This window comes from Zingiber officinale, chromosome 8A (genome assembly GCF_018446385.1).
Source record: "Zingiber officinale cultivar Zhangliang chromosome 8A, Zo_v1.1, whole genome shotgun sequence".
NCBI lineage: Eukaryota > Viridiplantae > Streptophyta > Magnoliopsida > Zingiberales > Zingiberaceae > Zingiber > Zingiber officinale.
This window is the reverse complement of record NC_056000.1, coordinates 56,354,675-56,372,723: the sequence shown is the minus strand read 5'-3', so window position 1 is coordinate 56,372,723 and position 18,049 is coordinate 56,354,675. Positions and strand designations below refer to the sequence as shown.

Below are 18,049 nucleotides of genomic sequence, written 5' to 3'. Positions count from 1 at the left end.
TTCAGTAGAAATGACCTGTAGAAGATCAACTCCACCACCGATCCTAACAACAAAACGTGACCTATTTCGGATGTAACAAGAAGGAGCACTACAAGAACGAGTGTCCAAAGCTAAAGAATGACAAAACCAAGAAGAAAGCACTCAAGGCGACGTGGGGCGAATCATCTTCGGATGAATCAGACACCGAAGAACAGAAGCACCGAAGTTACCTCGCGCTGATGGCCTATGAATCAGAATCGGAAGGCGAATCGGAAGACGGGTCCGAACCCGAATCAAGCCACGAGTCCGTACTCATTTCCGAAGGTTCCGATGAGGTATACCTTAATTTAAGCAAAAAAAATTCAGAATCATTGCATGCTTAAATAAAAAATTAACCAAAAATGAAAATCAAAATAAAATACTTCTTGAGGAAAATCAATACCTCAAGGAATAGATCGAAAATTCTAATCCAAATCAAATTGTAAAACTTGAGGAGGAAAACTCAACATTAAAAATTGAAATTAACAAACTTAAAGGACTGTTAGAAAATTTTACAACTAGATCTAAAAACTTGAATCTAATTCTTGAAAATCAAAAAGCTATATACAACAAATATGGGCTTGGATACAAGTCCAATTCAACAAATAAATCATTTATATCACTCGTAACTCAAAATAAAACACAAACTAAAGCTTGAGTTCCAAAAGCATGCTTAACCACGCAAGTAGGAATTAACCAATACTATATACCCAAAAACAAAATATATTATGTAAAATCAAATAACCCAAATCAAAGTTCAAAACATAAAACTAAATCAACTAAACAAAAGGAAAATCATAGAAAGAACTACACAACCAACTCAAACTCAAACTATCATCAAGTCTATTATAATTACAAAAGTAACTGACATAAATCCAAAACTAAAACTTAAGAAATTCAAATCAATAATTCAAGGGGAGGCTCCAAACTAGTTGACACCTCTAACAATAACCTACCCGACAAGGTAATTAGGATTAGAGTAAAAAGAGACAAAAGTTTAACTTGACATACTGTACTGGTGAAGTTTTGGATGATAGTAGGTTAGGGAAACTCTATATATGTATGTCTAGGAAGATATGGCTTCGACCTGGTGCATTTGGCTTAGTGAAATTAATTGAAGCTACCTCTTACGAATCATAACTAGTTTGACCAAGGTTTTGTACTTGTCACGCCCCAGAGGAGTCTCTGTCCGAAGAAATTTCGGCAGCATCTCCCCTGTACGGCGGACAATCTGAAACTTTTCTACAAGCACTATATACCTCAGCCACATGCGGCTGAAATAATAACAATAAAAGAAAACAAACACCACGCAGTTAATATCAAATTCAGCCTCTGGCTGACACAACCACGCAGTTAAAAGACCAAAACCAAAACACAAAACTGCTAGCCGGCTAGGCTTACACAACCAATAACAAATACAAAACACCACACAACAACATCAACCCTCCAAAAATAAAACCAGAGTACAGAGCTAAACAAACTGATACATAAAACAAACAAAACATACGTGAAACCGATAAGTCTTCTGATGTGACGTGGGGACCAGCAGACAGGATACTCCAAGCGACATCATAACAACCTGGTACCTGAAAAATATAGAGTCCACGGGGGTGAGTTCAACAACTCAGCGAATACCAATAGACATGCCTAGTAAGATATATCTAACAGCAATAAACATGGAATACAGCTTCCTAATCATATATCTAGGAAAGATGCAAAACTGAAAGGTAACTAAGGAAGCTGTACTCACCAGGAACTCCTATCCAAACAAAAGGGTCGTCAAACCGAAAGTGCCCTAAATCCTGTATGCATGTCAAACATATGCATCCAACCAAATGCAGCAAATAAATGCAGCAAACACAATCACAAGAAATAAATGCATCAATGCATATGATGTCAATGATGCGTCCTGGTCACCCCTGACGCCAGTCAGTCATCTCACACACAAATGGCGAGACCGAGTGGGTAGGGCTGTGACAACCGTGCACTCTGTCGTCACTGCTCCTGATGAGTGACCGAGTGGACGGGATGCTGTCGGAGTACTCCTGTCCTGTGACCCCAAATCATAAATGGGGGAGCTCAATGCTCTCAACTCCCGGTACACGATGACGGGGAGGAATCCCTGCCGGCTAACACGTTGTGTCACACTACCCATGAGCGGACCAACGTAGCCAAACAAAGTCCCTGCTGCAACACACACTGCCTGAATCGACCACTAACCCATGAGTGGTGGTGTGTGCAGATCCATGTAACTGGCGATGTGCTCAACAACAATGGAGTCGACTATCGCACAGCATGCAATCATGATGCATGACACTAAGCATGGCAAAAACTGATCAACATAACCATATCCATACATACAAAATGGGTACTGTAAAAGCGATGGTCACATACCAAGATCTAGAGTACACAGGTCAGATAGAATATCAATAACCCTATGTCCTGAACATAATAAGTATGGAATATCCTGATCAGCATAGAAAAATCCATATATACATAATATGGGTACCACAGTATCAGTAAGTCAAATCCACGGATCTAGGGTATACAAGTCCTCTAAGGTATAACAACCTAGACCCAAATCATATCCCTCTTCCATAGCATATGTACCAACAATATACACAGATCAAAGAATCAGGGTCTAAACACCCGAATCATATATGATATACAAATAGAGGTACACAAATCTGATATGGCACAAAAACCTAAGTATCAGATAATCTAGATATACATGCCAGAAACAACAATCCAAATCCTAGTCCTAACCTCAGTAAGCATGGTATGTCACTCTAGAAACTAAGATACTCATGGTAACAAGATAATCATGGCAACAAATCACGAGATATAATCACGGATACATCACAGGTGACAAACCTAACATGCTATGGATATCAAACAGTGACATACCAAAGGCAAACATGTTCATTGCATGTAGTTATAAAATACTATACATATCCAATGACAATATCATAAAAGATAAGTCAAGAGGTACCCGCCTCCAATAGGAAAGATCCAATCAGTCCAAATCCGGACGTTAAGAAACTTGTCTCGCGTCAAGGTCATGTGATAAATAGTATAATTTAGCTAAGTATAAACAAATAGCTAAATAAATTTCTAATCCATCGACCATCTAAGGTTAGTTTTATTAACCCTAATTACACCAAAAATCAACAAACATATTTAATTGTATTCATTAAGCCTTACCTCTGGATCACAAAAAAGGAAGATCACATCGATTAGGGCTTTCTCCAACAATGTCTGCAAAGGAAATCACCATATAAGGTCTACACAGGATTTAATATAATTAACCCTATGCTTACATAACAAAAGTAATACCAATAGCTCAAACCATCGAAATCATCAAGTTCATCTTCCCATACTCACCTCAACAGTAATTAACTTAACACCAACCTTACCCATATTCCCTGATGCCTCAACACTGCTCAAATCCTATAGAACTTACTGCCAAGATCCGGAGAAGCTGCTGTGAGAAATCAGTGACAAATACCACTGTTATCAGCCAACAAATCCAACATAAGATCCGGAGAAGCAGCTGGTGGCGCAGTAGGAAAAATTACCAGTCGAGTAGGCTGACCACAACCCAACCCAGAGGAGTTAGGGTTCGGATCCAGCAACAAGAGGGAACCTAGGACAAAGGAAGGAGTCGGCTAGGCACTGCACAGTGGAGGAGTCGGCTAGGCACTGCACAGTGGAGGAGTCGGCTAGGCACTGCACAGTGGAGGAGTCGGCGTCGGCAGAGGGAGGACAGCCGGTTGCCGGTTGTGGTAGCGGTGACACTGTGCAAAACTAGGGCAGAGAGAAACGGGAGAAGGGCGTCGGCGGCGCTGGGATCCCCACGGCGACAGCGGCCTGGGTCGGTCCTGGTGGCCGGCAATGTCCCGTGCGGCGGCTAGGGCTGAGGAAGAGCGGCAGTGCTCGGCGTCGGCACCAGTGGGCATAGAGCAAGCTTTCGGCGATTTTAGGGCAGGGGAAAGCTTCGGCTCGGGTGGAGAAGAAGATGAAGAAAAGGTCTTCGGGTGTGCGGCTCGGGAGGAAGAAACCGCCGGCCGGCGGTTAGGGCCGGCGTCGGGCGCGAGAGAAGAAGAGTGGAGTGGATGAGGGCTCGGGCTCGGCACAGTAACGAGGAGAGAAAAAAAATATAAGGAAAAAGAAATATAAATTAAACTTTTCCTCATTTAAACAGGGTCGTCTAAACAGGTTTTTCCGGACCCCATTTTTGTCCCCGTTAACTCGTTCATACGAGCTCCGAAAAATTCCCGAAAAATTTCCAAAAATTCCGAAAAATTCCCTTAAATTATTCACCATTTTTCAGTATTTTACATTCTCCCCCACTAATAAAAATTTGGTCCCCAAATTTTGTGATCTACCATCAGCAAGTACTAATAACAGGTAAAGAGTATAAATGCTTACCGATAAATTAAATCACATAACTCAAGTGAAAAGATGGGGGGTATCGAGCTTGGACGATATCCTCAAGCTCCAAGTAACATCCTCGTCTGTATAATGCTGTCTTCCGACTTTAACTAGTCAGATTTTCTTATTCCGCAACTGACGCTCTTTCCGGTCTAGTATCTATACTGGAACCTCCTCATAAGTGACGTCATGAACTCCTGCCAAGTATGTGGTGGTGTCATCCGGTAACTACTGCTCCAATCCTTTCCTAGATCGGGAAAGGTCCAAAGTATCGCGGAGCTAGCTTACCTCTGAAGTCAAATCTCGTCACTCCTTTCGTGAGTGAATCTTGTAAAAACACATGATCGCCAATAGAGAACGCTAGGGATCTGCGTCTCCAATCAGCATAACACTTCTGGCAATCCTGTGACTAACATCCTCCGTCTAATAATACGGACCAACTCTGCCTCATGCTGAGCTCTATGAGGTCACAACAACTGGCCTCCAAAATCCATAACACAAGCCCTCAGCAGGTCCTCTAAAGTGTGAACGGTCCGCTCCGACGGTCCATCTGTCTGCGGATGGACAGCTATACTGATTCGGAGCTGATTGTCCAAGGCCTGCTGCAGACTCTGCCACAAGCGAGCCGTGTACCGGGGTCTCTATCCGAAATAATACTCAAAGGAACACCATGTAGTCTGATGATCTCTCGGCAGTACAGATCTGTCAATCGATCCAAGGAATCAGTCCTCTGAATCGTTAAGGAATGCACGGATTTGGTTAATCGATCTACGATTACCCAAATCGCGTTATGGCCTCATCGTGTCCTCGGTAAACTCAACACAAAGTCCATGATAATATGTTCCCATTTCCACTCGGGAATAGGAATCCACTGAAGTAAACCAGCTGGTCTCTGATGCTCGGACTTCACCTACTGACCGACAGACATCTCGCCACAAATTCTATGATGTCTTTATTCATACCATTCCACCAATAGGAACACCTCAAATCTTGGTACACACGGGTACCCCTAGGTGGACAGCAAATTATGAACGATGAGCCTCTGACAGTAACCCCTATAAGACCGGATGAGACTGAAGTACGCATAATCTGCCTCGGAAGTGTATAACACTCTCCTCGTCTCGTGTGAACTCGGTCTGTTGCCCGGAAGCTATCTGGCTGCAAATAAACTGCAAATACCAACAGTCTAGGGCTTCCGGATCCTCGTCCTGATTGACGACTGAGCAACCATGATAACCAGAGTACCCTGCTCTGTCGGTCCTTGCTCCTCAAGGTCTAACTCAGAGAAACCCTGAATCAAGTCCGTGACTGAAGTCCGGTGGCAAGCCAAAGTCGCTCTAGACTTCCTGCTGAGTGCATCAGCATCCACATTAGTTTTCCCAGGGTGGTAGCTAATTGTACAATCGTAGTCCTTCAGGAACTTCATCCATCTCCTCTGTCGGAGATCAAGTTCCTTCAGAGTGAACAGGTATTTGAGATTTTTATGATCAGTGAAAATCTCAAATATAATACCATATAAATAATATCGCCAAATCTTCAAGGCAAAAATAATGGCGGCCCACGACAAATCATGTACTGGGTAATTCTCCTCATGCTCCTTCAACTGCCGAGAAGTAGGAGACTACCCTATCGTGCTGCATCAGAACAGCGCTCAAACCCTGAATAGATGCGTCGGCGCAGAGGACATATCCGTTCTCTCCAGAAGGTAAAACCCAAAAATCGGAGCCGACACTAGTCTCCACTTCAGCTCCTAGGAGCTGGTCTTGTCATCCTCAGTCCAAGTGAACTTCACGTCTTTCTAGGTCAGGCGTGTAAGTAGCATAACTATGCGAAAGAAACCCTCGACGAAAGGTCTGTAATATCCTGTCAGTCCCAAGGACTGCGGATCTCCTGCACTGATTTCGGCTGCTCCCAACGGTAACAACATCTATCTCCTGTGGAACCACGGTACACTCCTACTGGTGATCGTGTGTCCCAAACATCATCACATAAGACAATCCAAATCAGCACTACTGATAATCACATATAGATATTCTCGTCGAATCATCTCTAGATCTATGCAAAGGTGGTGCACGTGACTCACCTCGGATCCGAAATAGATCACCACATCGTCAACAAAGACAATGGAAACCAATCTAAACATCCTAGGAATACCCATATCATCGAGTCTATGATAACATCTAGGGCACCACAAGCACTAATGGTAAAACCAAGACACAAAATGTCCGTATCACAGACATTCCTAACCATGAGATCCTCAACAATAAATAGATCTAATCACCAACGATATATAATCATCAAAGAATAGAACCTCCAGTGTGAGAGCAATGCTCTATCACACGAAATATCATACATGTGGGAGCAACGCTCTACCACAAGAAATCCTCCATATGTGGGAGCAACGCTCCACCACAAATAATCCAGAATATATATCCACAATAAATATGGGAGCAATGCTCCGCTACAAACAATCCGTAATATGTGGGAGCAACGCTCCACCACAAACAATCCAGAATATGTGGGAGCTACGCTCTACCACAAACGATCCATAACATGTGGGAGCTACGCTCTACCACAACAATACATAAGTGCCCAAGCACCTAACTATCTAGCTAGAGACTGCACAAGATCTCTCTACCACAGATCAATGTGGGTAGCCTAGGGTATAACCACCCAGTAAGCAAATCTAATCCATAGTCAACTCTATCATCCTCCTAGTGGGTCGGTCACCCACTAATGGGAGAATTAGTTGACAGGGTATAACGACCAATATCATAATGTAGACATTTAATATTCTACATTTAACATAGGTAGAATTATCATGATGCTACCAACCATACATCTGACACACGTGCACACACAACATAGATATGATCAACATAATCCTCTAATTAGTGCACACCCAACATACTCACAATATAGGTGTAAATCACCGTGATATCTCCAACAATACATACCGAACCCGTGTGCATATATCATCGTAGGTAAAATCAACAATACCCCCAAACAACACTCACATGACAAATATACACATATGCCAAGAGTATAATCAATATATACTTCCAATAAGACATACTAAAACCCAGGTGCATTTACAAATCGCACATAATCAACAAGATACCTCCAATATGTCAATCAGACACGTACAGCTAACTAAATAGCTATAATCCACAAGGAACCTACAATAACCATATCTAGATGGGAATACCCACACTATCCACAAATGAACTATCCATCATAGAACTCCTTCAACTCATAACAATCATATGTACACTTCATATATATGCATAATCAACATATTTAATCCAATCTATCACACAAATCATATGCCACCTTCTAAGTTATCTAATTAGGTACATACAGTCTAAAATTAAAGTATCCATAGAATATGATACATCGATCCTCCATAGACTACTAAGGTATATCAATCTACGACTACCCAAGTCGACAAGCGTAAGTCAGTCTTTCACTGACCCATCTAACAAGAGTAAACCAGTTATCTACTGATGTAATTAATTAAGATAAAATGATATACTACTGGCTAGATCAACATGAAGATATAGATACTATCCACTACCCAGCTAATACTAGCAGAGGCTGGTATGTGCCTCAATATGCTAATCAACTAGTAGTAATAGAAGCTAATACTACTAATGGTGTGATATGAAAAATCAGCAGAGACCTGTAATCCTTGATCTCTATTCCGGTCTACCATGATCAGTGGTTTACCTAACACATAAATTATATGATATATCAACTAGACAGGTACCAATAAATAATGCTAATACAGGTCATAAACTGTAATAGTGAACAGGGCATATACTATCAAAAAGGTAGGATAACAGTATACCACATACCTCCTATAACTTGGAGATGTCCTGTCGCTGCTAGGTCCCAAAATCCAAAAAGTCACATCGAGAAGACCAAAACACAAAATCCGAAACACCGGAAAAATAAGACACGTAAGTCGATCTCTGATACCAAATAAATTGATATCAGACAAATCTCGAAAATCCAAAACACATAGCAAGTATCGTAAACCTGGCTCTGATACCACTAAATTGTCACGCCCCAGAGAAGTCTCCGTCAAGAAATTTTGACATCTCTGTCGGACAATCGAAACTTTCTACAAGCACTATATACCTCGCCACATGCGGTGGAATAATAACAATAAAGAAAACAAACACCACGATTAATATCAAATTCACCTCGACACAACCACTGTGATTAAATATAAAGCAGCCCACTGGGCTGTACCAAAACCAAAACACAAAACTGCTAGCCGGCTAGGCTTACACAACCAATAACAAATACAAAACACCACACAACAACATCAACCCTCCAAAAATAAAACCAGAGTACAGAGCTAAACAAACTGATACATAAAACAAACAAAACATACGTGAAACCGATAAGTCTTCTGATGTGACGTGGGGACCAGCAGACAGGATACTCCAAGCGACATCATAACAACCTGGTACCTGAAAAATATAGAGTCCACGGGGGTGAGTTCAACAACTCAGCGAATACCAATAGACATGCCTAGTAAGATATATCTAACAGCAATAAACATGGAATACAGCTTCCTAATCATATATCTAGGAAAGATGCAAAACTGAAAGGTAACTAAGGAAGCTGTACTCACCAGGAACTCCTATCCAAACAAAAGGGTCGTCAAACCGAAAGTGCCCTAAATCCTGTATGCATGTCAAACATATGCATCCAACCAAATGCAGCAAATAAATGCAGCAAACACAATCACAAGAAATAAATGCATCAATGCATATGATGTCAATGATGCGTCCTGGTCACCCCTGACGCCAGTCAGTCATCTCACACACAAATGGCGAGACCGAGTGGGTAGGGCTGTGACAACCGTGCACTCTGTCGTCACTGCTCCTGATGAGTGACCGAGTGGACGGGATGCTGTCGGAGTACTCCTGTCCTGTGACCCCAAATCATAAATGGGGGAGCTCAATGCTCTCAACTCCCGGTACACGATGACGGGGAGGAATCCCTGCCGGCTAACACGTTGTGTCACACTACCCATGAGCGGACCAACGTAGCCAAACAAAGTCCCTGCTGCAACACACACTGCCTGAATCGACCACTAACCCATGAGTGGTGGTGTGTGCAGATCCATGTAACTGGCGATGTGCTCAACAACAATGGAGTCGACTATCGCACAGCATGCAATCATGATGCATGACACTAAGCATGGCAAAAACTGATCAACATAACCATATCCATACATACAAAATGGGTACTGTAAAAGCGATGGTCACATACCAAGATCTAGAGTACACAGGTCAGATAGAATATCAATAACCCTATGTCCTGAACATAATAAGTATGGAATATCCTGATCAGCATAGAAAAATCCATATATACATAATATGGGTACCACAGTATCAGTAAGTCAAATCCACGGATCTAGGGTATACAAGTCCTCTAAGGTATAACAACCTAGACCCAAATCATATCCTCTTCCATAGCATATGTACCAACAATATACACAGATCAAAGAATCGGGGTCTAAACACCGAATCATATATGATATACAAATAGAGGTACACAAATCTGATATGGCACAAAAACCTAAGTATCAGATAATCTAGATACACAGGCCAGAAACAACAATCCAAATCCTAGTCCTAACCTCAGTAAGCATGGTATGTCACTCTAGAAACTAAGATACTCATGGTAACAAGATAATCATGGCAACAAATCACGAGATATAATCACGGATACATCACAGGTGACAAACCTAACATGCTATGGATATCAAACAGTGACATACAAAAGGCAAACATGTTCATTGCATGTAGTTATAAAATACTATACATATCCAATGACAATATCATAAAAGATAAGTCAAGAGGTACCCGCCTCCAATAGGAAAGATCCAATCAGTCCAAATCCGGACGTTAAGAAACTTGTCTCGCGTCAAGGTCCTGTGATAAATAGTATAATTTAGCTAAGTATAAACAAATAGCTAAATAAATTTCTAATCCATCGACCATCTAAGGTTAGTTTTATTAACCCTAATTACACCAAAAATCAACCAACATATTTAATTGTATTCATTAAGCCTTACCTCTGGATCACACAAAAGGAAGATCACAGCGATTAGGGCTTTCTCCAACAATGTCTACAAAGGAAATCACCATATAAGGTCTACACAGGATTTAATATAATTAACCCTATGCTTACATAACAAAAGTAATACCAATAGCTCAAACCATCGAAATCATCAAGTTCATCTTCCCATACTCACCTCAACAGTAATTAACTTAACACCAACCTTACCCATATTCCCTGATGCCTCAACACTGCTCAAATCCTATAGAACTTACTGCCAAGATCCGGAGAAGCTGCTGTGAGAAATCAGTGACAAATACCACTGTTATCAGCCAACAAATCCAACATAAAATCCGGAGAAGCAGCTGGTGGCGCAGTAGGAAAAATTACCAGTCGAGTAGGCTGACCACAACCCAACCCAGAGGAGTTAGGGTTCGGATCCAGCAACAAGAGGGAACCTAGGACAAAGGAAGGAGTCGGCTAGGCACTGCACAGTGGAGGAGTCGGCTAGGCACTGCACAGTGGAGGAGTCGGCGTCGGCAGAGGGAGGACAGCCGGTTGCCGGTTGTGGTAGCGGTGACACTGTGCAAAACTAGGGCAGAGAGAAACGGGAGAAGGGCGTCGGCGGCGCTGGGATCCCCACGGCGACAGCGGCCTGGGTCGGTCCTGGTGGCCGGCAATGTCCCGTGCGGCGGCTAGGGCTGAGGAAGAGCGGCAGTGCTCGGCGTCGGCACCAGTGGGCATAGAGCAAGCTTTCAGCGATTTTAGGGCAGGGGAAAGCTTCGGCTCGGGTGGAGAAGAAGATGAAGAAAAGGTCTTCGGGTGTGCGGCTCGGGAGGAAGAAACCGCCGGCCGGCGGTTAGGGCCGGCGTCGGGCGCGAGAGAAGAAGAGTGGAGTGGATGAGGGCTCGGGCTCGGCACAGTAACGAGGAGAGAAAAAAAATATAAGGAAAAAGAAATATAAATTAAAACTTTTCCTCATTTAAACAGGGTCGCCTAAACAGGTTTTTCCGGACCCCATTTTTGTCCCCGTTAACTCGTTCATACGAGCTCCGAAAAATTCCCGAAAAATTTCCAAAAATTCCGAAAAATTCCCTTAAATTATTCGCCATTTTTCAGTATTTTACAGTACTAAGTTCAGTGGATGAAACTATTTGGAAAACCTCGAAGGCATGGTTACTCTAATGATGTCCAGGTGACTCACCATAGCCCAGAAGTTTATCCAAAGAATGCATGTTTGTTAAACTCAAAGTTAAACCTGAATCTAATACAAGGTCAAACCAAACCCTGAAATTGAACTTAATTCATCTCACAAAATTATAAAATTTCCTGATTGAAAATATAGAACGGGTGAGATGACTAAGAAATTAAAAATTAAAAATTAAACTAAACTTAAAATTAAAAATTAAATTAAACTTAAAATGAAAAAATAAACTAAACATAAAAATTAAAAATTAAATAAAACTTAAAATATAAAATTAAATAAAACTTAAAATTAAAATTTTTAATTAAACTTAAATTAAATTAAACTTAAAATTAAAATTAAAAATTAAATAAAACTTAAAATTAAAATTTTAAATTAAATTTAATTAAAATTAAAATTAAATAAAACTTAAATTTAAAAATTAAATAAAACTTAAACATAAATAAAACTTAAAATTAAAAATTTAATTAAACTTAAAATAAAAAATTTAATTAAACTTAAAGTAAAAAAAAAATAAAAATAAATTAAACTTAAAATTAAATTTAAATTTAACTTAAAATTTAAATTAACTTAAATTGACTTAAACTTAAATTTAACTTAAAATAAAATTAATCTTAACTCCTACCTGTTGTAGGAAACCAAGTGGATATTTAAAGTGGTTGCTCTAAACACATGACTGGGGATCACACCAAATTCACTCAATTAACCTATAAAACCTTAAGAACAGTTGCCTTTGGAAATAATAACAAACTCAAGGTAATTGAGATAGGTAATATTGAACTCAAAACTGATTTCATTATTAAGAAAGTATTAATTGTTGAAAAACTCAAATACAACCTTCTTAGTATACGTCAATTGTGTGATTCTAGATATAAGGTTAGGTTTCTTTCCTCTGAATGTTTAATTAAGCACTTAGATAATCCTACTATAAGTCTAAAAGGGTTTACAAAGGATAATATCTATACAATTAACTTAACCTCTTCTTCACTTAAGTGTTACTTAACATAAAAAGAAGAAATCTGGTTATGACATAGAAGAATATCACACACAAACTTTAGAAATCTAAGTAAATTAAATGGATTAGTTAGAGGTCTATCAAAATTACCTAACTTAGACTCAACAATCTGTAATGCTTGTCAACAAGGAAAACAAACAAAATATACTCACAAATCAATTAATCAACTTTAAATAGATTCAATACTAGAACTGTTGCACTTAGACCTATTTGATTCCTATGGGGATCAAATCAATAAATGAAAGCCTATATTGCCTAGTAATAATAGATGACTACTCTAGATTCACCTGGGTAAAATTCTTAAAAAATAAAGATGAAACATTTGAAATCTTTACTAATTTTTACAAACAAGTTGAAAATGAAAAGGACCTAAATATTAAAAAAAATTAGAAGTGCCAATGGAGGTGAATTTTAAAATCATAACTTTAACCAATTTTGCCTTAAAAATTATTATCATCACGAATATTCATGTCCTAAAATACCTGAACAAAATAGAATAGTGGAAAGAAAGAACAGAACTCTACTTGAAGCCTCTAGGACAATGCTAAATGTATATAACCTACCAAAATACTTTTGGGCAGAAGTTGTTAGCACAGCCTGTTATGTACAAAACCGAACCACAATAAATAAAACTCATAATAAAACTTTATTTGAAATATATTATAACAAACAACCTAATATTAAATACTTTAAAGTATTTGGATGCACAACCTACATACTAAATACAAGAGAACACTTAGAAAAATTTGCATAAAAAAATAGAAAATGAGATCTTTGTAGGATACTCATCAAACAGTAGAGGTTATAGAATATATAATAAAATTACACTAAGAATTGAAGAAACTCAAATGTAAAATTTGAAGAGTCCAACCAAAACTTAGAACAAACCCAGATTCAACCAATTGATTTTGTTCAAAGTAACACTAGTTAAGGGGAAGCCAATGAAAATCTAAGTCAAGAAGAAGAAGATCAATCTCAAATGAATGAATAACCCAAATCATCCAATTAACCAAATAATTGGTGACCCAGACCTAAAAGTTCAGACTAGGTCATCCTTCAGAAACTTAAGTCAGATATCCCTAATCTCAAAAATTAAATTCAAAATAATAGTTGAATCTTTACTTGACCCAAACTGGATCATAGCTATGTAAGAAGAGTTAGCCCAATTTGAGAGAAACGAAGTCTGAGACTTAGTACCACCACCTAAAAATAAAAAGATAATAGAAACAATATGGGTATTCAGAAATAAATTAAGTAAAAATGGAGAAATGATTAGAAACAAGGTCAAACTAGTTGCTAAAGGGTTTAGTTAAGTAGAGAGACTTGACTATGATGAAACATATGCCCCAGTAGCCAGACTAGAGTCCATTAGAATGTTACTTAGCTATGCAGCCCATAAAGGATTTAAACGTTATTAAATGGATGTAAAATCTGTTGTTTTAAATGGGCTAATAAAAGAGAAGGTTTATGTAGGTCAACCACCTGTGTTTGAGAGTTTAGACCATCCTGACCATTTATTTAAACTTATGGTCTTAAACAAGCACCTAGGGTATATTATGAAAGGTTAACCTCTTACCTAATTTCCAAACGGTTCAACCAAGGATAAATTGACCCAACTCTATTTGTCAAATCAATCAACCAAGATATTTTTATAGCTCAAGTATATGTAGATGATATAATCTTTAGGTCAACCAATTCAGAATTGTTACAAGAATTTACAACCCTAATGAAATAAGAATTTGAAATGAGCTTAGTAGGTAAACTAACTCACTTTTTAGGGTTACAAATTAAACAAACACATGAGGGCAATTACATTTATCAACAAAAATATATTAAGGAATTACTTAAAAAATTTGGAATGGAAAACACTAAAGAAATAAAGACACCTATGGCAACTAACACAACCTTAGATGATGACCTAAATGGAAAATCAGTTGACTTAAAATGCTATAAGAGTGTCATAGGTAGCCTTCTATACTTAACTACAAGTCGACCTGATATTTTATTTATAGTTAACATGTGTGTTAGATACCAAACATGTGCTAAAAAATCACATTTAACTAACGTCAAAAGAATTTTTAGATATCTCAAAGGAACATCAAATATATGAATATGGTATCCTAGAACACCCAATTTTAAACTCATTGGCTACTCTGACTCAAACTATGTTGGCTATAAACTAGACCATAAAAGTACAAGTGGTGGGTGTCAACTACTTTGTCCATCACTTATCAGCTGGTTTAGTAGGAAACTAACAAGATGCTTATATCAGTGTATCAATATAAGTCTGGGCGTTAAATACCAAACTAACAGTAATTAGGTTAAATTTTTCAGCTTAGTCAAACACTAACTGGATAAATTAGCTTAACCTAACTAACCAAGTGAAAATCGCTATCTTCTGATGGTTAGTAAGTAACTAATGGTTAGACAGTTAAGGATATTTCTGAGTTGTCTATTTTGAAATAATGTCAAGTTCAAGGGGAGGATTAATAACTTAAAAATTATTTTGAAAATTGCTTCAATTTTTTTTCTAGCATTGTCAAAACTACAAAGTTTATAAACACTTCAACTTTATCACCCTTAGTGTTTTTAAATGATAGCTTTGTAAATCAGTTTGACCACTATTTAAGTTTTTGAAATCTTATTTTGAAAGACATTTTTGAATTTTTTTTTTATTTTGAAAAATAATTTTTAATTTTCTAACCTTAAAGTTATTTTTGCAAAAACCTTTCTATTGAAAACCTTATGAAAAATTATAAATTTTGAAAACCATTTCTAATTTTCTAATCTTTAAAGTTATTTTTTACAAAAAAACTTAGAATTATCAAATTTTTGTATCTTTTGGAAATCTTATATTTTAAAAACTTTGTAGATTTGGAAAACAATTTCAAAATCACCTTATTTTTGGAAATCCTGACATAACGTTTTTACTTTAAAAAGTACTTTACAAGATGTCTTTAAAGATTTTCTTCAAGTTAATTAACTTATTTTCTAAACTATTTTTAACCCCCCCCCCCCCAAGTAAACCCGAAAATTTTCTATTGCCAAAATTTTTTTTGGTTACTTTACTTAGCAAATTTTTTTCTATGTATTATCTATTCCTAGTTTTTGATGAATGTCAAAGGGAAAGGTTAGGTGGATTAAGTTAGCAAAATACCAAGCATAACATCAAAACAAGACTAACTTAAAAACCATATCATTTATTTTTACATATTATTTTTTCCTAACTTAACCTAGGTTGTCATTGCATCAAAAAGAAGGGGGGAGATTATTGGTGCAGGTTGCACTAACGGTCTAACTCAGATTTTAATAAATGACAAAGTAAATTAAGTTAGGTTTAATGTGATCTAACGATTTTACTAAGTGTGCAGGAGAAGTCCAGATAGGTCGACGGGCTGACTTGATATCTGGCAAGAAATCCAGCTTGGTTGACGGGCTAACTGAATAGCTGGTACGAAGTCCAGATAGGTCAACAAGATGACCGGATATCTAGCACGAAGTCCAGCTTAGTCAACGGGGCGCCGACTGGATAGCTGGCATGAAGTCTAGACAGGTCGATGGGTTGACCGGATGTGTGGCAAAGCGATAAGTTAAGGTAAGTCACTGGAGGAGAGTGACTTGGTGAGAATGCACTCCCCGTTTGAGAGAACAATAGTCATCGATCCAACTTAGATCCATTTAGGAAAATTAAGTTGAGATCCTGACTAGATTTTGGTCTCGAGAAGACAGAATTTAATTACTACTCTTGACTGAAATTGTGCTAACACTTGTTTTGTAGGGTAATATAAGTTTTATTTTCTCGGACTAACTTCATTTTGCAGGAAATAAAGGTTGCTGGAAAAGTTGGTCCGGGCACTCAAAAGTGATCCAGGCACCCGGAATGTCCAAAATCGATCCTATCGCCAGCGTGGATCACATTAATTAGATGGCTGACGTCACGGTTCAAGCGCCCGGAAGGGATCCAGGCATCCGGAATTGCCTATATAAGCAGCCTTTCACTAGGAGAAAAAGAATACTTCTCTCTGCAACTGCTTTCTTACGCACTACTCGAAAGATGCTCCTGTGACGATGTGAAGCTTTTCTGACAACATGCGACTCAATTTTTATTTTCCTTGTTGTCGGTAACTTTATATTTCTTGTACTTATTTTGTAACTCTTTTGCGAACTATTAGTGGATTGTCCAACGAAAGCACTCTCACATGCGGGGCTTGGAGTAGGAGTCGACGAAAGCTCTGAACCAAGTAAAACTTGGTGTGTTAGTGTTGTTTTCATTATTATTTTCCGCTACGTACTTTGACTCGATAACGATTTTTCAACGATCGCTATCCACCCCCCCCCCCCTCTCTAGCATTCTTTTTTATCCAACAGTTACAACATGCAGAAGCTACCAATAGTTGTTACAACATGCAAAAGCTACCAATAGTTGCTATAACATATTTAAGGTGAGTTTAAGATTTATACTCTGTAGAAGTAGAAGATACCTAGTAATTGTTATAGTGTGTTTATTGTGAGTTTAGAGTTTAAGATTTAGGGTTTAAGATTTAAGATATTTGAACACTATTGTATCCAAATATTATTTACCAATTGGGTTAAAGTTATTTAAATTTCATCAAAATAACTTTAAAATGATTATAGAAGCTATTTTGATATCATAGTGTTCAGATATTTTAAATCCTAAATCTTAAATCATAAATACTAAACTCACATTAAATATATTGTAGTAGCTACTAGGTAGCTTTTATACATTGTAGCGGCTACATGATAACTTTTACATATTGTGCCAGCTACTGAATAACTTCTACACAATATAAATTTTAAATTGTAAACTCATTCTAAATTCGTTATCTCAACAACTAGTAGTTTTTACACATTATAGCTATTACACATTGTAGCTGCTACCAATGTTCTAAATGGCGCCGCCTAGGACCGCCTAGGTGGCGCCTAGGCGGTGAGCAGCTAGCCGCCCACCTCCCCACCTTTTGCAAAGGTGACGCCTATATGTGTTGTTGCATTAGTCGGTCGCCTAGGTGGCTAAGCGCCGCTTAGGTACGGCCATCCAATTTTTTTAAAAATAAAAATAAAACTCTGCCAAATCAATTATCCAATTGATTAAACGCCTCTAATCGATTGGGTCAATCGATTCAGATGAGTTTGTAAGAAAAGAAGTCTGCCTAATAGATTGACTGATTAATTGAACACTTTTAATCGATTGGAACAATCGATTCACATGAGTTTTGCTAGAAACAATAACAAAAGGGTGTCAAATCAATTGACCGATCGATTGAACACTTCTAATT

The 18,049-nt window shown here is 38.3% G+C and overlaps 1 long non-coding RNA gene across 1 annotated transcript; it reads right to left on the bottom strand.

The window, feature by feature from the left end:
• Window positions 1-10,350: 10,350 nt before the first annotated feature.
• Window positions 10,351-10,824, bottom strand: LOC122008588. The gene is made up of 3 exons (XR_006119321.1): window positions 10,757-10,824; window positions 10,550-10,603; window positions 10,351-10,406 (listed from the first exon to the last, which is right to left on the bottom strand). It is a non-coding gene; the product is annotated as an uncharacterized LOC122008588 (long non-coding RNA).
• Between the last annotated feature and the right edge of the window lie 7,225 nt (window positions 10,825-18,049).